Source organism: Patella vulgata, chromosome 3, assembly GCF_932274485.2.
Source record: "Patella vulgata chromosome 3, xgPatVulg1.2, whole genome shotgun sequence".
In the NCBI taxonomy this organism is placed as follows: domain Eukaryota; kingdom Metazoa; phylum Mollusca; class Gastropoda; family Patellidae; genus Patella; species Patella vulgata.
The window spans coordinates 86,165,214-86,188,934 of NC_065881.2; the positions used below are offsets into that span (position 1 = coordinate 86,165,214).

At 37.1% G+C, this 23,721-nt stretch overlaps 3 long non-coding RNA genes across 3 annotated transcripts; all 3 read right to left on the reverse strand.

Moving 5' to 3' along the window:
- Window positions 1-3,972: 3,972 nt before the first annotated feature.
- Window positions 3,973-6,109, reverse strand: LOC126816492 (uncharacterized). The gene is made up of 3 exons (XR_007678412.2): window positions 6,002-6,109; window positions 4,787-4,988; window positions 3,973-4,126 (listed from the first exon to the last, which is right to left on the reverse strand). It is a non-coding gene; the product is annotated as an uncharacterized LOC126816492 (long non-coding RNA).
- A 6,357-nt stretch (window positions 6,110-12,466) lies between these two features.
- On the reverse strand, window positions 12,467-15,170 carry LOC126816488 (uncharacterized). Its single transcript, XR_007678404.1, has 3 exons — window positions 15,081-15,170; window positions 13,322-13,529; window positions 12,467-12,660 (listed from the first exon to the last, which is right to left on the reverse strand). It is a non-coding gene; the product is annotated as an uncharacterized LOC126816488 (long non-coding RNA).
- A 5,429-nt stretch (window positions 15,171-20,599) lies between these two features.
- LOC130012273 (uncharacterized) lies at window positions 20,600-23,222 on the reverse strand. Its single transcript, XR_008787668.1, has 3 exons — window positions 23,188-23,222; window positions 21,467-21,674; window positions 20,600-20,793 (listed from the first exon to the last, which is right to left on the reverse strand). It is a non-coding gene; the product is annotated as an uncharacterized LOC130012273 (long non-coding RNA).
- Between the last annotated feature and the right edge of the window lie 499 nt (window positions 23,223-23,721).

Below are 23,721 nucleotides of genomic sequence, written 5' to 3' on the forward strand. Positions count from 1 at the left end.
TCAGGCGTTTGAGGGACCTTTCCGAGATATTATCACATTTCCCGCCAATTTTAGGAATTCCACACATCAACCCCACAAAGCAGACCACATCCTATAGATGAATGTTGTTCAACGCCTTTTAAACACTAGTTTGTGTTTATTTTGAGATTGAAACTGACAGAGATTGTGTGTGAGTGTGTGTGTATGTGTGTGAGAGAGAGGGGTGTGGGGTGGGGGTATAAATCATACAGATAAAATACAAGTTATGAATGGAATATATGGTTTAGTGTCAGGTAACAGCGTCAGCCTGTTAGTCTGAAACCAAGAACTTTTCAGACAGAATAAAACACAGATCCTATTTCGTTTCGTTTTTTATAGTTCGAAATTTCGTTTTATTTGTCTACTACACTAGGATCTGGAAGGTCTGTTACAGCGACTTCTTGGCTGGCCATGCACGGAACTGTGGGTAAACCTTTAGAAACGTCAACGCTGATTGATTAATCAATATCTGACGTCATAGGACCTCTGACGCGACCGTTAAATTTTGCCCAGACAACGGCACTATGGCCTACTCTTACAGCAAATTCCAACTTTCAAGGAATCTTTTACGTGCACGCCAAAGTGTACACGGGACCTCGGCTTTTCGCAACATCCGAACATCGGCTTTTCGCAGACAGCTGTGATTGTCAGGCCCTCCGTCCTGCATCACTGACAAAGGGGAACCCCGCCGGAAAATCTGGATGAAATTTATTGAAATAAAATTGAACCATGTGTTAGTCCCAAACCAAAATGACCTCTCTCTCTCTCTCTCTCTCTCTCTCTTTCTTCGGAAGGCGGGGGGGGGGGCAATAACTACGATTACTTCAAGGGTAAGATGAAGAAGGTAAAGTATTTTACTGGTATTTCATCGGTTACTACTGTTAAGGGGGGATACTACTCGATAATATGCATTTTAAAATATACTAAACCGCAAAAAAACAAAACAAACGTCAGTACGATTTCAAAATCAGAGAGGCACTTTAATCAAATCATTCTAGAAAATGACTTGCTAAATGGATCAAAGCAATTTTATGTGAACAGTATGTTGACACATTGGTGATTAATTCATCACAATTCCAAGACATTACGCGAAGGTTTAGAGTCTGTACAGTCTATATACATCAGTATCTGGTGTGTCCACCGCGAGTGTCAATAACAGCAGGGCAGCGTCTGTACATGGAGTGGACCAGACGACTGATGAACGCCATTGGCACCTGGAACCACACTCTCAGAAAAGCCTGGCGCAATCCATCGGCTGTGTGTGGCCTCGGTGCGACGTTATTAAGTCTCCTCTGAATTTCATCCCAAAGATGTTCAATTAAGGGCTGGTCAGTGCATAACGTTGACACCGTTCTGTTGTGGGCACGGGCGTTGTCATGCTGGAAAAAGTTCTTTCGATGAAGTGCGAAATGTGGTGTGACGTGGGGTCTGAGAGCTTGATCGATGTAGCGCACTGCTGTGATGCCGCCTCCTTTCCCTGGAATACCACAGGACCCACTCTCTGGTTCTGGTCGATCCACCCCAAACAATTATGCTTGGACGTCTCCATGAGTCTCGTTCCATGACACATTGGTCAGAATAACGCTGGCCACGTCGACGCCATATTCTGGTTGATACGCAATACCAACTCTCATCTGTGTACAGAACAGTTCTCCATTGCCTGTGTCGCCAGTTCTGGTGTTGTTGGGGGCAAACTGTAGACGTCCATGTCGATGGCGAGGGATGAGAATCGGTCCACGGTAAAGTCTACGGCAATGGATGTTCTCTTTGGTGAGACGCAGAGGCGTAACCGTGAAATATATATTGGGGAGGGCGGGGGGCGAGGGTCCTCAAATGAAATTCTATAACATGTTGACAATCTGTGACGCTGGAGGTACGATGCTGCGCATCAGCCGATGTAGCGCAATAGGGAGAGTGTTGGAGGGTCACCCAGTAAAATACTTTACCTTCTTCCTCTTACCCTTGAAGTAATCGTAGCTATTGCCCCAACCCCCGCCTTTCGAAGAAAGCGAGAGAGAGAAAGAGAGAGAGAGAGAGAGAGAGGGTGGGGTATTTTGGTTTGGGACTAACACATGGTTCAATTTTATTTCAATAAATTTCATCCAGATTTTCCGGCGGGGTTCCCCCTTGTCAGTGATGCAGGACGGATGGCCTGACAATCACAGCTGTCACAGCCAGGCTTTTCTGAGAGTGTGGTTCCAGGTGCCAATGGCGTTCATCAGTCGTCTAGTCCACTCCATGTACAGACGCTGTCCTGCTGTTATTGACACTCGCGGTGGACACACCAGATACTGATGTATATAGACTGTACAGACTCTAAACCTTCTCGTAATGTCTTGGAATTGTGATGAATTAATCACCAATGTGTCAACATACTGTTCACATAAAATTGCTTTGATCCATTTAGCAAGTCATTTTCTAGAATGATTTGATTAAAGTGCCTCTCTGATTTTGAAATCGTACTGACGTTTGTGTTGTTTTTTTGCGGTTTAGTATATTTTAAAACGCATATTATCGAGTAGTATCCCCCCTTAACAGTAGTAACCGATGAAATACCAGTAAAATACTTTACCTTCTTCATCTTACCCTTGAAGTAATCGTAGTTATTGCTCCCCCCCCCCCCGCCTTCCGAAGAAAGCGGAGAGAGAGAGAGAGGTCATTTTGGTTTGGGACTAACACATGGTTCAATTTTATTTCAATAAATTTCATCCAGATTTTCCGGCGGGGTTCCCCTTTGTCAGTGATGCAGGACGGAGGGCCTGACAATCACAGCTGTCTGCGAAAAGCCGATGTTCGGATGTTGCGAAAAGCCGAGGTCCCGTGTACACTTTGGCGTGCACGTAAAAGATCCCTTGAAAGTTGGAATTTGCTGTAAGAGTAGGCCGTAGTGCCGTTGTCTGGGCAAAATTTAACGGTCGCGTCAGAGGTCCTATGACGTCAGATATTGATTAAGATTAATCAATCAGCGTTGACGTTTCTAAGGATTTACCCACAGTTCCGTGCATGGCCAGCCAAGAAGTCGCTGTAACAGACCTTTCAGATCCTAGTGTAGCAGACAAATAAAACGAAATTTCGAACTATAAAAAACGAAACGAAATAGGATCTGTGTTTTATTCTGTCTGAAAAGTTCTTGGTATCAGACCAACGCTGTTACCTGACACTTAACCATATTCCATTCATAACTTGTATTTTATCTGTATGATTTATACCTCCACCCCCACCCCATCCCTTTCACACACACACCCTCACACACCCACACACACACCCAATCACACAACCACACTCTCTGTCAGTTTCAATCTCAAAATAAACACAAACTAGTGTTTAAAAGGCGTTGAACAACATTCATCTATAAAATGTGGTATGCTTTGTAGGGTTGATGTGTGGAATTCCTAAAATTGGCGGGAAATGTGATAATATCTCGGAAAGGTCCCTCAAACGCCTGATTACCATACACAATCAAACAACTACTCGTAAAAACTGGGTTTCCAAATTGTTCCTCTGGGGTGGGACATCACCCCCTCCCCCACCCCCACCTTGGAATTCCCAAGTGTCCAACACATTGCATAAACAAATTTTAGAAATTGTGAAATTGGAGAGTTGACGACAAAAGGGTGGGTTGGTGTCTATGGGGTGATTGTAAGTTCTTCTTCCCTCCAAAAAAGAGAAATGGGGTTTAACGTCCACTCGACACAAGTTAGGTCATTTCGGGACTAACATATGGTTATTTCAATAAATCACTTGCGCGTTAGGGGTCTTTAGCAGTGGGAGTAAACCGGATGTACCGAAAAAGACACACGACGCTGAACAGGCGAGCAGTTGAATCAATGACAGACCTTATGATACAACGCACACACGCTAACCATTCGGCCATCCACCCCCACCCCACCAACTAAAAACGACCACACATAATGTCAAATAAAATATTTAATTTATTTGTTATGCAGTTACGATGATCAATACAGCTTTATCATATAAATTATAATTTCAATGTCGTTATTCCGGGGATATAGCCAGGTCGTTATTCCAAGGTCTTAAGTCAAATCCTTATCACTATCAATGTCGTTATTCCAGGGACATAGCCAGGTCATATCTTTATCACTATCGTCTGAAACAAAAAAATAGAAAAACAATTTAGTCTTTATACATGAATCTGACAATCCGAATACAAAATGTATATGAAAACAGCAGAGACAATCCACAAAGTCTTTTTCCAACTGAATAAAGAGTATATCAATATATAGTTAGATGAACCCCTTTATTTATTTCACAGTTGACTAATATTTTATGTTCTAGAAAGAGTAAGCAGCCGCTGCCTCGTGTACGAAAACCGGTACAACTATCAGGCACGATGCCAATACCTGCCCGAATTCATTAATATATTATTGACACAAAGACATGTAGAATGAGAGAGTGAAATGGGGTTTAACGTCCGCTCGACACAATCTAGTTCATTTCGGAATTAAATTTAGAATGAATAGTAAGGCAAGTGTATTAAAGATTAGTTCATTATGCTTTGAAAGAGGAAACATGACGATACGAACATAATTCAGTACATAGATTCTGGTCTTATAGACAGCTCAAAGCTAGGGTAATGTGTAACATTGCAAGTTTTAACGTAATGGTCATGTAATAAGTAATGGAGGATTGTACCCCTAATTAATTACACCCCTAATGACATGTAATGGTCAAATACTAACAACCTAATGGTTACATTTACAAAGTAATTGGAATGTTACTAATTACATTGACAATGAAAATGCTTTACCTTACTGAGAGTCTTGAATCACATCCCGTTTTTTCCATCCAATTCGTGGGATTCGGATATCTGGTATTCGTGGCATTGGGATGCTTCGGATTGGTGGGATGCTTGGGATTCGGACGGCTGGGATTCGGATGCTTGGGGTCAACCATGCCTCTGTATGGACAAAAAGTAGTCCGAAAATCAAAACACCAGCCAATAATTTCATCTGAAATAATAAAGGATTTATTTGAATAACATTCTCTTACCATTAATGCTCTCTCTCTCTCTATCTCTCTCTCTCTCTCTCATAAATGGTCATTTCGGGACTAACATAAAATTTCTTTTTATTTCTATAAATCGCTTGCGCGTAGGGGTCTTTAACGGTGGGAGAAAACCGGAGGACCAGGAGAAAACACACGAGGTTTGACAGACAAAAACATGAGAGTTAGACTTGACTAAATAGTTAGTGAACTTCATCAATGCAAAAAGAAAGGTAGACTCGACTAAATAGTAAGTAAACTTCATCAATGCAAAACTATCACCAATGGAAATTAATTATATTTTAAACATCTGACACTGCATGATGCGACCATCGTCTTCCAATCACGTAGGCATACATACATACATACATATTTCTCGCAGTGTTTCATTTGATTAGAGCTAATCCCACTTAACACTGCTGTAATGGAAGCAAATTTATGTTCCAAATTATGACTAGTCAATAGTCCGATTAACAACCAATAGCTAACTGCTTAACAATATCATTACGCTTTAAACAGAGCTCCAAATTCGACCAAATAAGTTTACAACGTTACGTCATGACTTGCGATTATATTATGCCCAATTAACCAGTGCATAGCAGAATATTGCTGAAAAACTAATTGCGTGACAAACGAGGCTATCAAGACAGATACGATGTAAACAATACTGTTTGGAGACGAGCAATATCGTAACCGTTTTTAATACCTTAAATATTGTCCAAAGTTTTAGGAGTGGGGTGGGGTATATGCTGCATAATTCCAACAGTTGTGTTTTCGTTTCGTCACAAATACGCAGGTTGAGGAAGACCTCGGTCTTTTGCGCATTCCGAAAGACTAACCACTCAACATACCACATGTTCACTGAAACCCCTTGGCCCCGATACAAATGGCAGTTGGATTAACATAGAAATACCCAACTCGCAATAAAAATAAATAATGATAAATAATAAACCAACGAAATACAGAAAACAAAACTTACCTTGTTCTAGTAATGATGATACTGCTAAGTGATTTAATGGAAGTTTGACTTGAATTTATATAGGTATAGAAACAGGATTTAACAAACTGGCTAATATGTAGCTTAGAATAGCGCTAAGACCTAATTTATAATACACCTTTATTAATGCAATCTTATTTCAAAAGTTAATATATAACTTTATCTACCACACGATCAATCTGTACCTCACTGGCCTTTGTTCTAAAATGCGTCATGCTACAATTTTCATCAGTGAAGTTGTCGAAACCTAATTGTCCACGTGTACCGATTCTTTGATGTAATTATACTCAATAATGACAGACAGACAGACAGTGTCGATCTCATTATAAAATATCATTATACATGATTGATTCTAGTTATTGATTGTAGGTAACAGATTCACGGAAGGGTGGGGGGCCGAATGTTAGCACGAGCGCGCTGTATGATAAGGTCTGTTATTGAGTCAACTGGTGTAGTTTCCATTCCCCGGTTGTACGTGACAAGGAGTAGGGCTGCCTGTCCAATCTCGTGGGTTTTCTCCAGGTCCTCCAGCCCCCCCCCACCACACCACACACACACAGTGCTAAAGACTCCTACGCGCAAGCGAATTATTGAAATAAAAAGGAACCCGAAATGACCTGAGATACAGATTGATCGTGTGGTAGATAAATTTATTTATTAACTTCTGAAATAAGATTGCATTTATAAAGGTGTATTATAAAATTAGGTCTGGGCGCTGTTTCTATACTTATATAAATACAAGTCAAACTTTCATTAAATCACTTAGCAGTATCATCATTACTAGAACAAGGTAAGTTTTGTTTTCTGCTCGGGGCAGAAATATTTCCAAAAATATGACATTGGGGGGGGGGGGGCTATATTTTATATTTCAGCAAACTAATATTTTCATTAGTCTGAAAGAGAAACAATCTGATTAGAATACAGATCTATATTTCGTTCCGTTTTTTAAACTTTCGATGGCCTACAGTACATGAAGATCTGGCCGGTTGTATTTAAATTTCGAGTCAGAGGTCCTATGACGTCAGATATTGATTAATCAATCAGCGTTGACGTTTCTAAAGTTTTACCCACATGAAGTCGCTGTAACAGATGATTTCATTGGCTAATCCGTCACGCCATAATAACTCTTCCAGATCCTAAATTCCATTAATGAGAAAAAATTGCATAGTTTCGGCTCTAATCCACAAGCTAAACATAAACTACCGCTGCATTTAATTGGTGTTGACATCTTTATTGCATACTTCGGCGTCCGATCATGTTTTTGTTTACATTGGTAATGTGCGCAGAAACAGATGTGCACTTCCGGGAGGAATTCCTCCTGGCAAGATGGCTGCCCGCTACCTGTCTCTATATTGAAGTCAGAATAGCGCAGTGACGTAGGAAACAGCCTGACGTCATTTAGACCAGGTTGTCTAGTCCAAGGAGTATTAATATGAAACAGGCATTGCCCGAGTAGAGCGAAGCTAATTATTGTCAAATATAAAACCTTCATAATTAATTTTCTCGAGTGATACAAACAATGTTAAATAATTTAGTTTTTCAAAATTGATTTTTATTTAGATCTAAATTTTATACATTAATTTCTTTTTTAAAAAAAAAGAACAAAAAAGTGTGAGAATTATTTTCATTGACGTAAAAAAATATGTGACGTCATTGATTAGACGCGTCATAGAAATAGTTCTATGAGGCGCGTAATCTCGCTTGGACGAGATTTGGTGTGTAGAATTAAGATGCTAATTGTAGGCCGGTTGGGGAGGTTCGGGTGTTTCCGGAATCCAAAATGGCCGCTTTATATAAATGAAAATTTTGGAGAATACTAACCCCTAATCCTAACCCTAACCCTTTTTAGAAGACTAAACTTAGATCTTATTTAATGTTTACTCCTCTTAAAAGGGTTAGGGTTAGGGTTCGGGTTAGTATTCCCCAAAATACTCATTTATAAAAATCGGCCATTTTGGGCTCCGGAAATTCCCGAACCTCCCCAACCGCCCTACAATTAGCATCTCCCAGAATTATTTTTGTTAGTTACGTGATCTCGTTTGGTCGAGATTTGGTAAGTTGACACGCGCATTGTCTGTTTTCCCCAGTGTATCCGGTTCCTGTCTGAATTTTTTTTTAATCAACAGTCTGGGGGTGACATTTTCAATTACGGTCCTACTCGACTTTGAATAAAATCATGCCGTCTGCACTAAAGTCAAAGTAAAAGGCCAGATAATATGTAACAGGCATTGCCTGAGTAGAGCGAAGCTGATTATTGTCAAATATAAAACCTTCATAATTAATTTTCTCAAGTGATACAAAAAATGTTAAATAATTTAGTTTTTCCAAATTGATTTTCATTTAGATCTAAATTGTATACATTAATTTTGTTTTTTAAAAAAGAACAAAAAAGTGTGAGAATTATTTTCATTGACGTAAAAAATATGTGACGTCATTGATTAGACGCGTCATAGAAATAGTTCTATGAGGCGCGTAATCTCGCTTGGGCGAGATTTGGTGGATAGAATTATTTTTGTTAGTTACGTGATCTCGCTTGGACGAGATTTGGTAAGTTGACATGCGCATTGCCTGTTTTGCCCAGTGTATCCGGTTCCGGCTGAATTTTTTTTTAATCAACAGTCTGTGGGTGACATTTTCAATTACGCTCCTGTGTTACCGGAAAAGAGCTTTGCACAAGCACCGCTCTATAATAGTAGGCCTACAAGTTTTATTTTGAAGACGAGCGGTGTCCATGTCGACCTTGCACTTATCTTTTGACATTCATTGTTGTCAATGTTGTTGACATCGTACTAGAACTAAGCCTACTTGTCTATTGACCATTGAGGCAGTCTGTCAACACTACCCTACCCCAATGGGCCATTTAATTGTCCATCTACCATTTTTGGCATCACAAATGTCATCTTTGAGATTGCGACAGCGCGACATTATTTACGGTCTTCCCTATCTAAGAAGGCCAAGGCTAAGCGGCAAGCAAAGCACCCACTTGACTCCCTGGACTTGAGTTGACTGTCTAGGCCCTAGCCTAGGTCCGTTTAACCGAAGACGTGACGTGAAGTACTGTATAGGCCTATGTATACAATTGATAATAATTACTTTATTTGACATTAAAACTAACGAGGCCTAAGTTACTAAGTAAATGTTTTGGATAATTCATTAAAAAGAAAAACACGATACAGGCCTATCCTATCTATAATACTATAGTAACAATAATAATTAATATGCTAGTTTGCCTGGTTTTATTTTTTAACAATTTGAAATTATTTTATTATTAGGCCTAATAATATGCTAGTGATAAGGGGGATTTTTCACAGATAAAAGATAATTTAAAATAATAAGAATATCACAGATAAGAGGTAACAAAGTGTAAATTAACTACAAAAAATCCTGTTTTAATTGGTTTAATAATAATCTTCCCAATTAAATATTGAATTAATTTAAAGGCTCAATACCACTCTTGTTGTAACTGAATAATATGTCCCAATCTTTATTCTGGTCAACAAATTGTACTATTTTACAATATTCCAATCAATTGATGATACAAATTTCATCTTAACACACCAAATTTAAAAAATTGGAAAAATTCAACTAAATGATTTGAAAAGCCTGACGTAAAGCTTTTCAAATGTGACTAACACATCTAGTACTTAGAATAAGACTATTTTTTTTATTTTCTGGAGCTGTCAAGCCAGCAAGAGTGTTATTGTCCCTTTAAACAATCCAGTTTGAAAATATTTTCTCCAAAAGGACTAGTTTACCACTTTATTTTTTTTTTTACAATTTACTAGAATAATTGGCCTTCATTTTATTTTATTCTCTTATTGTATATACATTATATATATATATATATATATATAACTGTTATTAATTCTGTATGAGTCTTATGACTTTAAATAAATGAGAATGTGAAATCATAAATGTGAATATGTTTTGGTATTTTTTTTAGCCTAGTTACTTTAATCACATAATTTTTGCCTTCCTCGTAATTTTCTTGTCTGTGGTTGGTCATTAATAATAATATTAATTATTAGGATTCACCTAATTTTTTTCTGGGATGGGTCTATCACTATCATCAGTCTATTCCTCAAACTAGTCAAAGTCAAAGCTAGGAATAGGCACATTAGTCATTCCAATAACAGCTTGATGCTAGTTCTTTCAAAAGAACAATTCTGTCCGTGATCTTACGCCTGTGGTAGTGGGCTTTAAAGCTTTAGGTTAAAATAAATAAAAAAAAAATATTACGGGTCTGCCATGGTGTCTGAATCAGTATAGAAATGCGATAACAGTACTACAATGGTAGAACTACTAGTAGACCTACACTAACTAGAAATTGGATAAGTAGGCCTACGTAAGACCAACGCAGTAGGCCTAACGGGCGGCGATCAATATCATTCATTATCACACGATTCACAGTCAATATTCGTCTAAAAGATAGTTAGTTTTCGCAGATTAGGATGTATTTATTATTTCCCTACGTGTATAATACCCAAAAACACTAAATCGGAAATAATTTTTACCTACAAATACGTCAAACGCCTTTATTTATTTTTCCAATATATACAAAAAATGTTTTAGAATTTAATTTGTCGCAGGAAAAAAGTTAATGTTTCTAGCCTATTGAGCCGCATCAATGTCATCCTTATCAGTGATTGTCGCGGCCAAGCAAATATTCACTGCGGATCAGTGTGGGTCTAGTCTGCTAGTGTAGTAGACAAATAAAACGAAATTTTGAACTATAAAAAACGAAACGAAATAGGATCTGTGTTGTAATCAGATTGGACGAGAAACCATTTGTCTGAAATTCGACACACAATATAGTGAATCGAAAACACATCAAAAGCATCAGTACCGGAACTCAACCCTATTAAAATGTCTGAAAATAACAACATTTTCTATTTTTCATTAAAACGTTATTAATAAACTAATTTACTTTACAGGAAAACAAAATGTCTTCTCCTTTATTTTGTCAGACGGGATCCTTAGGGGGTACATTCTATCTGACAAGTTCTTGGTTTCAGACACTAACAGGCTGACGCTGTTACCTGACACTAAACCATATTCCATTCATAACTTTTATTTTATCTGTATGATCAACTTTGGTTTAAACTGTGTATGCTGTCCTTGTTGGATGCAATGATACAATAAAATATTATCTTATCTTATCTTAGGATTTATACGCCCTACCCACATCCCACCAATACATTGATCTATAGGTCTGCTTTGTGGGGTTGATGTGTTGTAGCACCATGAGTCTTCTGTCTGACGTGGACAGCGTCTATGGGAAACCGGTCGCCACATCCTACATACAACCCATGCATCTTTTCTTAATACATATTTCTGTAGCCTTGTGATCGTCTAGAATTTGTCTCTAGCTGTCTTTACTTCTGCTTCACGTTGTGTATTTACTTCTTCTAGTTTCTTAAGACGTTTGTCTTACCAGGAATAATAATGCATAGTTCGCTTCTACATTTTATATAGCATATAACTGAATACAGGTATACAAGCATATCACAAATTACAATACTATATAGCTAAAATCACTTCTCCACCCTATCCAGCCTCTCGGCTGTCTAGGAACTCAGATGTACCCTCGATCTCTGGAATCAAATGCAAGTCTGACTTACAGGGTTCCCCGGTTTCTTTTAAAGGTAAGTGAATATCATGCACAATAACGCGTGATCATGGCCCTGAACTTGTGTAATTAACAAAATGATTGGTTACCTTAAACCAAATGATGCAATTAGAATAATTCCACTCACGTGTAATTCGGTGGTAAATGAGTGACATATGTTTTCGATAAATCGCTCTTTTTTATGTGTCAACTATCAATTACAGACTAAGTTGATTTAAGTATTTTAAGTACATATCACATATTATGCGAATATGTTTGAAATTACTAACTTGCCAAAGATATTAATTAATGAAATATAAAGGCATCTTATTTCAAGAGCAAAAATTCTACTAAAAGTATTACAGTGTGGAATTTCTAAAATTGGCGGGAAATATTATAATATCTCGGAAAGGTCCCTCGTAAAAACTGGGTTTCCCAACTGTTCCTCTGGGGTGACGATATCACCCCCCCCCCACTCCCACTTTGGAATTTCCAAGTGTCCAACACATTGCATAAACGAATTTTAGAAATTGGAGAGTTGACGACAAGAGGGTGGGTTGGTGTCTAGGGGCTGATTGTAAGTTCTTCATCCCTCCAAAAAAGAGAAATGAGGTTTAACGTCCACTCGACACAAACTAGGTTATTTCGAGACTAACATATGGTTATTTCAATAAATTACTTGCGCGTTAGGGGTCTTTAGCAGTTGGAGGAAACCGAGAAAAAACCACACGAGGTTGGACAGGCGACCAGTTGAATCAATGACAGACCTTATGATACAACGCACACACGCTAACCATTCGGCTACCCCCCCCCCCAACTAAAAAAGACCAAACATAATGTCAAATAAAATATTTAATTTATTTGTTATGCAGTTACGATGATCAATACAGCTTTATCATATAAATTATAATTTCAATGTCGTTATTCCGGGGATATAGCCAGGTCATTATTCCAAGGTCTTAGGTCAAATCCTTATCACTATCAATGTCGTTATTCCAGGGACATAACCAGGTCATATCTTTATCACTATCGTCTGAAACAAAAAAATAGAAAAACAATTTAGTTTTTATACATGAATCAGACAATCCGAATACAAAAAGTATATGAAAACAGCAGAGACAACCCACAAAGTCTTTCACAACTGAATAAAGAGTATATCAATATATAGTTAGATGAACCCCTTTATTTATTTCACAGTTGACTAATATTTTATGTTCTAGAAAGAGTAAGCAGACTCTGCCTCGTGTACGAAAACCGGTACAACTATCAGGCACGATGCCAATACCTGCCCGAATTCATTAATATATTATTGACCCAAAGACATGTAGAATGAGAGAGAGAGAAATGGGGTTTAACGTCCACTCGACACAAACTAGTTCATTTCGGAATTAAATTTAGAATGAATAGTAAGGCAAGTGTATTAAAGATTAGTTCATTATGCTTTGAAAGAGGAAACATGACGATACGAACATAATTCAGTACATAGATTCTGGTCTTATAGACAGCTAAAAGCTAGGGTAATGTGTAACATTGCAAGTTTTAACGTAATGGTCATGTAATAAGTAATGGAGGATTGTACCCCTAATTAATTACACCCCTAATGACATGTAATGGTCAAATACTAACAACCTAATGGTTACATTTACAAAGTAATTGGAATGTTACTAATTACATTGACAATGAAAATGCTTTACCTTACTGAGAGTCTTGAATCACATCCCGTTTTTTCCATCCCAAACGAAATCGTGGGACTCGGATATCTGGTATTCGTGGCATTGGGATGCTTCGGATTGGTGGGATGCTTGGGATTCGGACGGCTGGGATTCGGATGCTTGGGGTCAACCATGCCTCTGTATGGACAAAAAGTAGTCCGAAAATCAAAACACCAGCCAATAATTTCATCTGAAATAATAAAGGATTTATTTGAATAACATTCTCTTACCATTAATGCTCTCTCTCTCTCTCTCTCTCTCTCTCTCTCTCTCTCTCTCTCTTTCTCTCTCTCTCATAAATGGTCATTTCGGGACTAACATAAAATTTCTTTTTATTTCTATAAATCGCTTGCGCGTAGGGGTCTTTAACGGTGGGAGAAAACCGGAGGACCAGGAGAAAACACACGAGGTTTGACAGACAAAAACATGAGAGTTAGACTTGACTAAATAGTTAGTGAACTTCATCAATGCAAAAAGAAAGGTAGACTCGACTAAATAGTAAGTGAACTTCATCAATGCAAAACTATCACAAATGGAAATTAATTATATTTTAAACATTTTCTCTCTGAAGTTATATTATTCATAATTGAAAGGGTGGAATTGTCTTTCGAGATGTCATTTATATAAAACCACATATCATCAAATGCCCATAATGTCGGACAAAGTTGTAGATTCCAAAGTAGATTTAGAGACGGTACATCTGTCTATGGACTATGGGTTGCTTTGAACTGTTTCAGGCAGTAAATGTTCTAAGCTTGTTATGTATCTTTTATCAATATTCGTGAGCATACTGATTGTAACAACAGCCCCGTGGCAACCATAGATAAACAAAGAATGTTATATGTTAGTCTGAAGATGACCTGCATAAAGATGCCATGGTCTGAGCATGGCTAGGAACAGCGTCGAGTTGTTCAGTTGAAAAGACCGAACATACATTTTAGTATATTTATAGGTTTATAAATGATCAATTGCTTGTGATAGCAAAGATTCACACGCGGGTATGAAGACGGATCCAGGAATTGTGGCAGGAGGGGATTTGCCAGGTTCCTGTTAAGGACATCTGACACTGCATGATGCGACCATCGTCTTCCAATTACGTAGGCATACATACATACATATTTCTCGCAGTGTTTCATTTGATTAGAGCTAATCCCACTTAACACTGCTGTAATGGAAGCAAATTTATGTTCCAAATTATGACTAGTCAATAGTCCGATTAACAACCAATAGCTTACTGCTTAACAATATCATTACGCTTTAAACAGAGCTCCAAATTCGACCAAATATGTTTACATAACGTTACGTCATGACTTGCGATTATATTATGTCCAATTAACCAGTGCATAGCAGAATATTGCAGAAAAACTAATTGTGTGACAAAAGATACTATCAACACGGATACAGTGTGAACAATACTGTTTGGAGACGAACAATACTTTCACCGTTTTTAATACCTTAAATCACTGTCCAAAGTTTTAGGGCAGAGTGGGGAGGAGGTGCAAGCTGCATAACTCCAACAATGGTATTTTCATTTTACTTGCACGTCACAAATACGCAGGTTGAGGAAGACCTCGGTCTTTTGTCCATTTCGAAAGACTAACCGCTCAACATACCACATGTTCACTGAAACTCCTTGGCCCGGATACAAATGGCAGTTGATTTAACATAGAAATACCCCACTCGCAATTAAAATAAATAATGATAAATAATAAACCAGCGAAATACAGAAAACAAAACTTACCTTGTTCTAGTAATGATGATACTGCTAAGTGATTTAATGGAAGTTTGATATGAATTTATATAGTTATAGAAACAGGATTTAACAAACTGGCTAATATGTAGGTTAGAATAGCGCTTAGACCTAATTTATAATACACCTTTATAATGCAACGTTATTTTAGAAGTTAATATATAAATGTATAGATTGTAACACCCAAGTCTGTTTGTATTTATTGAATATAATTCCATCACAGAATCGAGAAACAGGATTTAACGAACTGGCTAATATGCAGGTTAGTATAGCGCTTAGACCTAATTTATAATACACCTTTACAAATGCAATCTTATTTCAAAAGTTAATATATACATTTATAGATTGTGACACCCAAGTCATCTATTTCTGACACTAGAGTCAATAATGTATAATTATGTTTTCTAATGAAATCGACACCGTCTGTCTGTTTGTCATTATTAAGTATTATTGCATCACAGAATCGAGAAACAGGATTTAACAAACTGACTAATATATGTAGTTTAGAATAGCGCTAAGACCTAATTTATAATACACTTTTATAAATGCAATCTTATTTCAAAAGTTAATATATAACTTTATCTACCACACGATCAATCTGTACCTCACTGGCCTTTGTTCTAAAATGCGTCATGCTACAATTTTTATTCAGTGAAGTTGTCGAAAACTAATTGTCCACGTGTACTGATTCTTTGATGTAATTATACTCAATAATGACAGACAGACAGACAGTGTCGATCTCATTATAAAATATCATTATACATGATTGATTCTAGTTATTGATTGTAGGTAACAGATTCACGGGAGGGTGGGGGGCCGAATGGTTAGCACGAGCGCGCTGTATGATAAGGTCTGTTATTGAGTCAACTGGCGTGGTTTCCATTCCCCGGTTGTACGTGACAAGGAGTAGGGCTGCCTGTCCAATCTCGTGGGTTTTCTCCAGGTCCTCCAGCCCCCCCCCACCACACCACACACACACAGTGCTAAAGACTCCTACGCGCAAGCGAATTATTGAAATAAAAAGGAACCCGAAATGACCTGAGATACAGATTGACCGTGTGGTAGATAAATTTATTTATTAACTTCTGAAATAAGATTGCATTTATAAAGGGGTATTATAAAATTAGGTCTGGGCGCTGTTTCTATACTTATATAAATACAAGTCAAACTTTCATTAAATCACTTAGCAGTATCATCATTACTAGAACAAGGTAAGTTTTGTTTTCTGCTCGGGGCAGAACAGTAGGACGTTAAACCCCATTTCATTTCATTTCGATAAAATATTAAAATATTTCCAAAAATATTACATTGGGGGGGGGGGCTATATTTTATATTTCAGCAAACTAATATTTTCATTAGTCTGAAAGAGAAACAATCTGATTAGAATACAGATCTATATTTCGTTCCGTTTTTTAAACTTTCGATGGCCTACAGTACATGAAGATCTGGCCGGTTGTATTTAAATTTCGAGTTAGATATTGATTAATCAATCAGCGTTGACGTTTCTAAAGTTTTACCCACATGAAGTCGCTGTAACAGATGATTTCATTGGCTAATCCGTCACGCCATAATAACTCTTCCAGATCCTAAATTCCATTAATGAGAAAAAATTGCATAGTTTCGGCTCTAATCCACAAGCTAAACATAAACTACCGCTGCATTTAATTGGTGTTGACATCTTTATTGCATACTTCAGCGTCCGATCATGTTTTTGTTTACATTGGTAATGTGCGCAGAAAGAGATGTGCACTTCCGGGAGGAATTCCTCCTGGCAAGATGGCTGCCCGCTACCTGTCTCTATATTGAAGTCAGAATAGCGCAGTGACGTAGGAAACAGCCTGACGTCATTTAGAGCAGGTTGTCTAGTCCAAGGAGTATTAATATGAAACAGGCATTGCCTGAGTAGAGCGAAGCTAATTATTGTCAAATATAAAACCTTCATAATTAATTTTCTCGAGTGATACAAACAATGTTAAATAATTTAGTTTTTCAAAATTGATTTTTATTTAGATCTAAATTTTATACATTTTTTTTTTTAAAAAAAAAAGAACAAAAAAGTGTGAGAATTATTTTCATTGACGTAAAAAAATATGTGACGTCATTGATTAGACGCGTCATAGAAATAGTTCTATGAGGCGCGTAATCTCGCTTGGACGAAATTCGGTGTGTAGAATTAAGATGCTAATTGTAGGCCGGTTGGGGAGGTTCGGGTGTTTCCGGAATCCAAAATGGCCGCTTTATATAAATGAAAATTTTGGGGAATACTAACCCCTAATCCTAACCCTAACTCTTTTTAGAAGACTGAACTTGGATCTAATTTAATGTTTACCCCTCTTAAAAGGGTTATGGTTAGGGTTCGGGTTAGTATTCCCCAAAATACTCATTTATAAAAATCGGCCATTTTGGGCTCCGGAAATTCCCGAACCTCCCCAACCGCCCTACAATTAGCATCTCCCAGAATTATTTTTGTTAGTTACGTGATCTCGTTTGGTCGAGATTTGGTAAGTTGACATGCGCATTGCCTGTTTTCCCCAGTGTATCCGGTTCCTGTCTGAATTTTTTTTTAATCAACAGTCTGTGGGTGACATTTTCAATTACGCTCCTACTCGACTTTGAATAAAATCATGCCGTCTGCACTAAAGTCAAAGTAAAAGGCCAGATATAAAGATCGACAACATTCTGTTACTTGTCACAGGTAAGTTTTACTGTAAAATTATTATTAATATGTAACAGGCATTGCCTGAGTAGAGCGAAGCTGATTATTGTTAAATATAAAACCTTCATTCATAATTAATTTTCTCAAGTGATACAAAAAATATTAAAAAATTTAGTTTTTATTGAGATCTAAATTTTATACATTAATTTTGTTTTTAAAAAAAGAACAAAAAAGTGTGAGAATTATTTTCATTGACGTAAAAAAATATGTGACGTCATTGATTAGACGCGTCATAGAAATAGTTCTATGAGGCGAGTAATCTCGCTTGGGCGAGATTTGGTGGATAGAATTATTTTTGTTAGTTACGTGATCTCGCTTGGACGAGATTTGGTAAGTTGACATGCGCATTGCCTGTTTTGCCCAGTGTATCCGGTTCCGGCTGAATTTTTTTTTAATCAACAGTCTGTGGGTGACATTTTCAATTACGCTCCTGTGTTACCGGAAAAGAGCTTTGCACAAGCACCGCGCTTCCTTGCACTTATCTTTTGACATTCATTGTTGTCAATGTTGTTGACATCGTACTAGAACTAAGCCTACTTGTCTATTGACCATTGAGGCAGTCTGTCAACACTACCCTACCCCAATGGGCCATTTAATTGTCCATCTACCATTTTTGGCATCACAAATGTCATCTTTGAGATTGCGACAGCGCGACATTATTTACGGTCTTCCCTATCTAAGAAGGCCAAGGCTAAGCGGCAAGCAAAGCACCCACTTGACTCCCTGGACTTGAGTTGACTGTCTAGGCCCTAGCCTAGGTCCGTTGAACCGAAGACGTGACGTGAAGTACTGTATAGGCCTATGTATACAATTGATAATAATTACTTTATTTGACATTAAAACTAACGAGGCCTAAGTTACTAAGTAAATGTTTTGGATAATTCATTAAAAAGAAAAACACGATACAGGCCTATCCTATCTATAATACTATAGTAACAATAATAATTAATATGCTAGTTTGCCTGGTTTTATTTTTTAACAATTTGAAATTATTTTATTATTAGGCCTAATAATATGCTAGTGATAAGGGAGATTTTTCACAGATAAAAGATAATTTAAAATAATAAGAATATCACAGATAAGAGGTAACAAAGTGTAAATTAACTACAAAAAATCCTGTTTTAATTGGTTTAATAATAATCTTCCCAATTAAATATTGAATTAATTTAAAGGCTCAATACCACTCTTGTTGTAACTGAATAATATGTCCCAATCTTTATTCTGGTCAACAAATTGTACTATTTTACAATATTCCAATTAATTGATGATACAAATTTCATCTTAACACACCAAATTTAAAAAATTGATTCGAAAAGCCTGACGTAAAGCTTTTCAAATGTGACTTGGATTTAAAAATATTTTTGAACCTTCTGGACAAGTAAAATAGGATTTAATGGATAATTTACGCAACAGGTAAGACACTAACACATCTAGTACTTAGAATAAGACTATTTTTTTTATTTTCTGGAGCTGTCAAGCCAGCAAGAGTGTTATTGTCCCTTTAAACAATCCAGTTTTGAAAATATTTTCTCCAAAAGGACTAGTTTACCACTTTATTTTTTTTCTACAATTTACTAGAATAATTGGCCTTCATATTATTTTATTCTCTTATTGTATATACATTAAATATATATATATATATATATAACTGTTATTAATTCTGTATGAGTCTTATGACTTTAAATAAATGAGAATGTGAAATCATAAATGTGAATATGTTTTTTTTTTATTATTTAGCCTAGTTACTTTAATCACATAATTTTTGCCTTCCTCGTAATTTTCTTGTCTGTGGTTGGTCATTAATAATAATATTAATTATTAGGATTCACCTAATTTTTTTCTGGGATGGGTCTATCACTATCATCAGTCTATTCCTCAAACTAGTCAAAGTCAAAGCTAGGAATAGGCACATTAGTCCCACTGTTCTGCTCCGAAACTGGGATAATGAAGACGGGCATACGCCATACAGTGTGCAATGAGGGAAATTTTGCCCAGGCGGCGGCACTACGGCCTACTCTTATATAGAATTCCAACTGCCAAGGGATCTTTTACGTGCACGCCAATGTGTACACGGGACCTCGGTTTTTCGTCCCATCCGTACGACTAGACAGCCGTCCTTGTCAGGCCCTCCGTCCTGCATCATTGACAAGGGGAAACCACGCCGAAAAATCTGGATGCACTTTCTCGGCCAATGCAGGGATCGAACACCCGACATGTGGGGTCATAATTGTCCAAAACTCTATTTTAGGCGCTTGTCAAGTTATCTGTGCCACGGCGTATTTGAAAGTAAAATAAAATAAAAATACTAAAAGTATTACAGTGTGGAATTCCTAAAATTGGCGGGAAATATCATAATATCTCGGAAAGGTCCCTCGTAAAAACTGGGTTTCCCAACTGTTCCTCTGGGGTGACGATATCACCCCTCCCCCACTCCCACCTTGGAATTCCCAAGTGTCCAACACATTGCATAAACGAATTTTAGAAATTGGAGAGTTGACGACAAGAGGGTGGGTTGGTGTCTAGGGGCTGATTGTAAGTTCTTCATCCCTCCAAAAAAGAGAAATGAGGTTTAACGTCCACTCGACACAAACTAGGTTATTTCGAGACTAACATATGGTTATTTCAATAAATTACTTGCGCGTTAGGGGTCTTTAGCAGTGGGAGGAAACCGAGAAAAAACCACACGAGGTTGGACAGGCGACCAGTTGAATCAATGACAGACCTTATGATACAACGCACACACGCTAACCATTCGGCCACCCCCCCCCCCAACTAAAAAAGACCACACATAATGTCAAATAAAATATTTAATTTATTTGTTATGCAGTTACGATGATCAATACAGCTTTATCATATAAATTATAATTTCAATGTCGTTATTCCGGGGATATAGCCAGGTCATTATTCCAAGGTCTTAGGTCAAATCCTTATCACTATCAATGTCGTTATTCCAGGGACATAACCAGGTCATATCTTTATCACTATCGTCTGAAACCAAAAAAATAGAAAAACAATTTAGTTTTTATACATGAATCAGACAATCCGAATACAAAAAGTATATGAAAACAGCAGAGACAACCCACAAAGTCTTTCACAACTGAATAAAGAGTATATCAATATATAGTTAGATGAACCCCTTTTTTTATTTCACAGTTGACTAATATTTTATGTTCTAGAAAGAGTAAGCAGACTCTGCCTCGTGTACGAAAACCGGTACAACTATCAGGCACGATGCCAATACCTGCCCGAATTCATTAATATATTATTGACCCAAAGACATGTAGAATGAGAGAGTGAGAAAGGGGGTTTAACGTCCACTCGACACAAACTAGTTCATTTCGGAATTAAATTTAGAATGAATAGTAAGGCAAGTGTATTAAAGATTAGTTCATTATGCTTTGAAAGAGGAAACATGACGATACGAACATAATTCAGTACATAGATTCTGGTCTTATAGACAGCTAAAAGCTAGGGTAATGTGTAACAAAATGTAATGATTGCAAGTTTTAACGTAATGGTCATGTTATAAGTAATGGAGGATTGTACCCCTAATTAATTACACCCCTAATGACATGTAATGGTCAAATACTAACAACCTAATGGTTACATTTACAAAGTAATTGGAATGTTACTAATTACATTGACAATGAAAATGCTTTACCTTACTGAGAGTCTTGAATCACATCCCGTTTTTTCCATCCCAAACGAAATCGTGGGACTCGGATATCTGGTATTCGTGGCATTGGGATGCTTCGGATTGGTGGGATGCTTGGGATTCGGACGGCTGGGATTCGGATGCTTGGGGTCAACCATGCCTCTGTATGGACAAAAAGTAGTCCGAAAATCAAAACACCAGCCAATAATTTCATCTGAAATAATAAAGGATTTATTTGAATAACATTCTCTTACCATTAATGCTCTCTCTCTCTCTCTCTCTCTCTCTCTCTCTCATAAATGGTCATTTCGGGACTAACATAAAATTTCTTTTTATTTCTATAAATCGCTTGCGCGTAGGGGTCTTTAACGGTGGGAGAAAACCGGAGGACCAGGAGAAAACACACGAGGTTTGACAGACAAAAACATGAGAGTTAGACTTGACTAAATAGTTAGTGAACTTCATCAATGCAAAAAGAAAGGTAGACTCGACTAAATAGTAAGTGAACTTCATCAATGCAAAACTATCACAAATGGAAATTAATTATATTTTAAACATTTTCTCTCTGAAGTTATATTATTCATAATTGAAAGGGTGGAATTGTCTTTCGAGATGTCACTTATATAAAACCACATATCATCAAATGCCCATAATGTCGGACAAAGTTGTAGATTCCAAAGTAGATTTAGAGACGGTACATCTGTCTATGGACTATGGGTTGCTTTGAACTGTTTCAGGCAGTAAATGTTCTAAGCTTGTTATGTATCTTTTATCAATATTCGTGAGCATACTGATTGTAACAACAGCCCCGCGGCAACCATAGATAAACAAAGAATGTTATATGTTAGTCTCAAGATGACCTGCATAAAGATGCCATGGTCTGAGCATGGCTAGGAACAGCGTCGAGTTGTTCAGTTGAAAAGACCGAACATACATTTTAGTATATTTATAGGTTTATAAATGATCACTTGCTTGTGATAGCAAAGATTCACACGCGGGTATGAAGACGGATCCAGGAATTTTGGCAGGAGGGGATTTGCCAGGTTCCTGTTAAGGACATCTGACACTGCATGATGCGACCATCGTCTTCCAATCACGTAGGCATACATACATACATATTTCTCGCAGTGTTTCATTTGATTAGAGCTAATCCCACTTAACACTGCTGTAATGGAAGCAAATTTATGTTCCAAATTATGACTAGTCAATAGTCCGATTAACAACCAATAGCTAACTTCTTAACAATATCATTACGCTTTAAACAGAGCTCCAAATTCGACCAAATAAGGTTACACAACGTTACGTCATGACTTGCGATTATATTATGCCCAATTAACCAGTGCATAGCAGAATATTGCTGAAAAACTAATTGCGTGACAAACGAGGCTATCAACACGGATACGATGTAAACAATACTGTTTGGAGACGAGCAATATCGTAACCGTTTTTAATACCTTAAATATTGTCTAAAGTTTTAGGAGTGGGGTGGGGTATATGCTGCATAATTCCAACAGTTGTGTTTTCGTTTCGTCACAAATACGCAGGTTGAGGAAGACCTCGGTCTTTTGCGCATTCCGAAAGACTAACCACTCAACATACCACATGTTCACTGAAACCCCTTGGCCCCGATACAAATGGCAGTTGGATTAACATAGAAATACCCAACTCGCAATAAAAATAAATAATGATAAATAATAAACCAACGAAATACAGAAAACAAAACTTACCTTGTTCTAGTAATGATGATACTGCTAAGTGATTTAATGGAAGTTTGACTTGAATTTATATAGGTATACAAACAGGATTTAACAAACTGACTAATATGTAGGTTAGAATAGCGCTTAGACCTAATTTATAATACACCTTTATTAATGCAACCTTATTTCAGAAGTTAATATATAAATGTATAGATTGTAACACCCAAGTCTGTTTGTATTTATTGAATATAATTCCATCACAGAATCGAGAAACAGGATTTAACAAACTGACTAATATGCAGGTTAGTATAGCGCTAAGACCTAATTTATAATACACTTTTATAAATGCAATCTTATTTCAAAAGTTAATATATAACTTTATCTACCACACGATCAATCTGTACCTCACTGGCCCTTGTTCTAAAATGCGTCATGCTACAATTTTTATTCAGTGAAGTTGTCGAAAACTAATTGTCCACGTGTACCGATTCTTTGATGTAATTATACTCAATAATGACAGACAGACAGACAGTGTCGATCTCATTATAAAATATCATTATACAT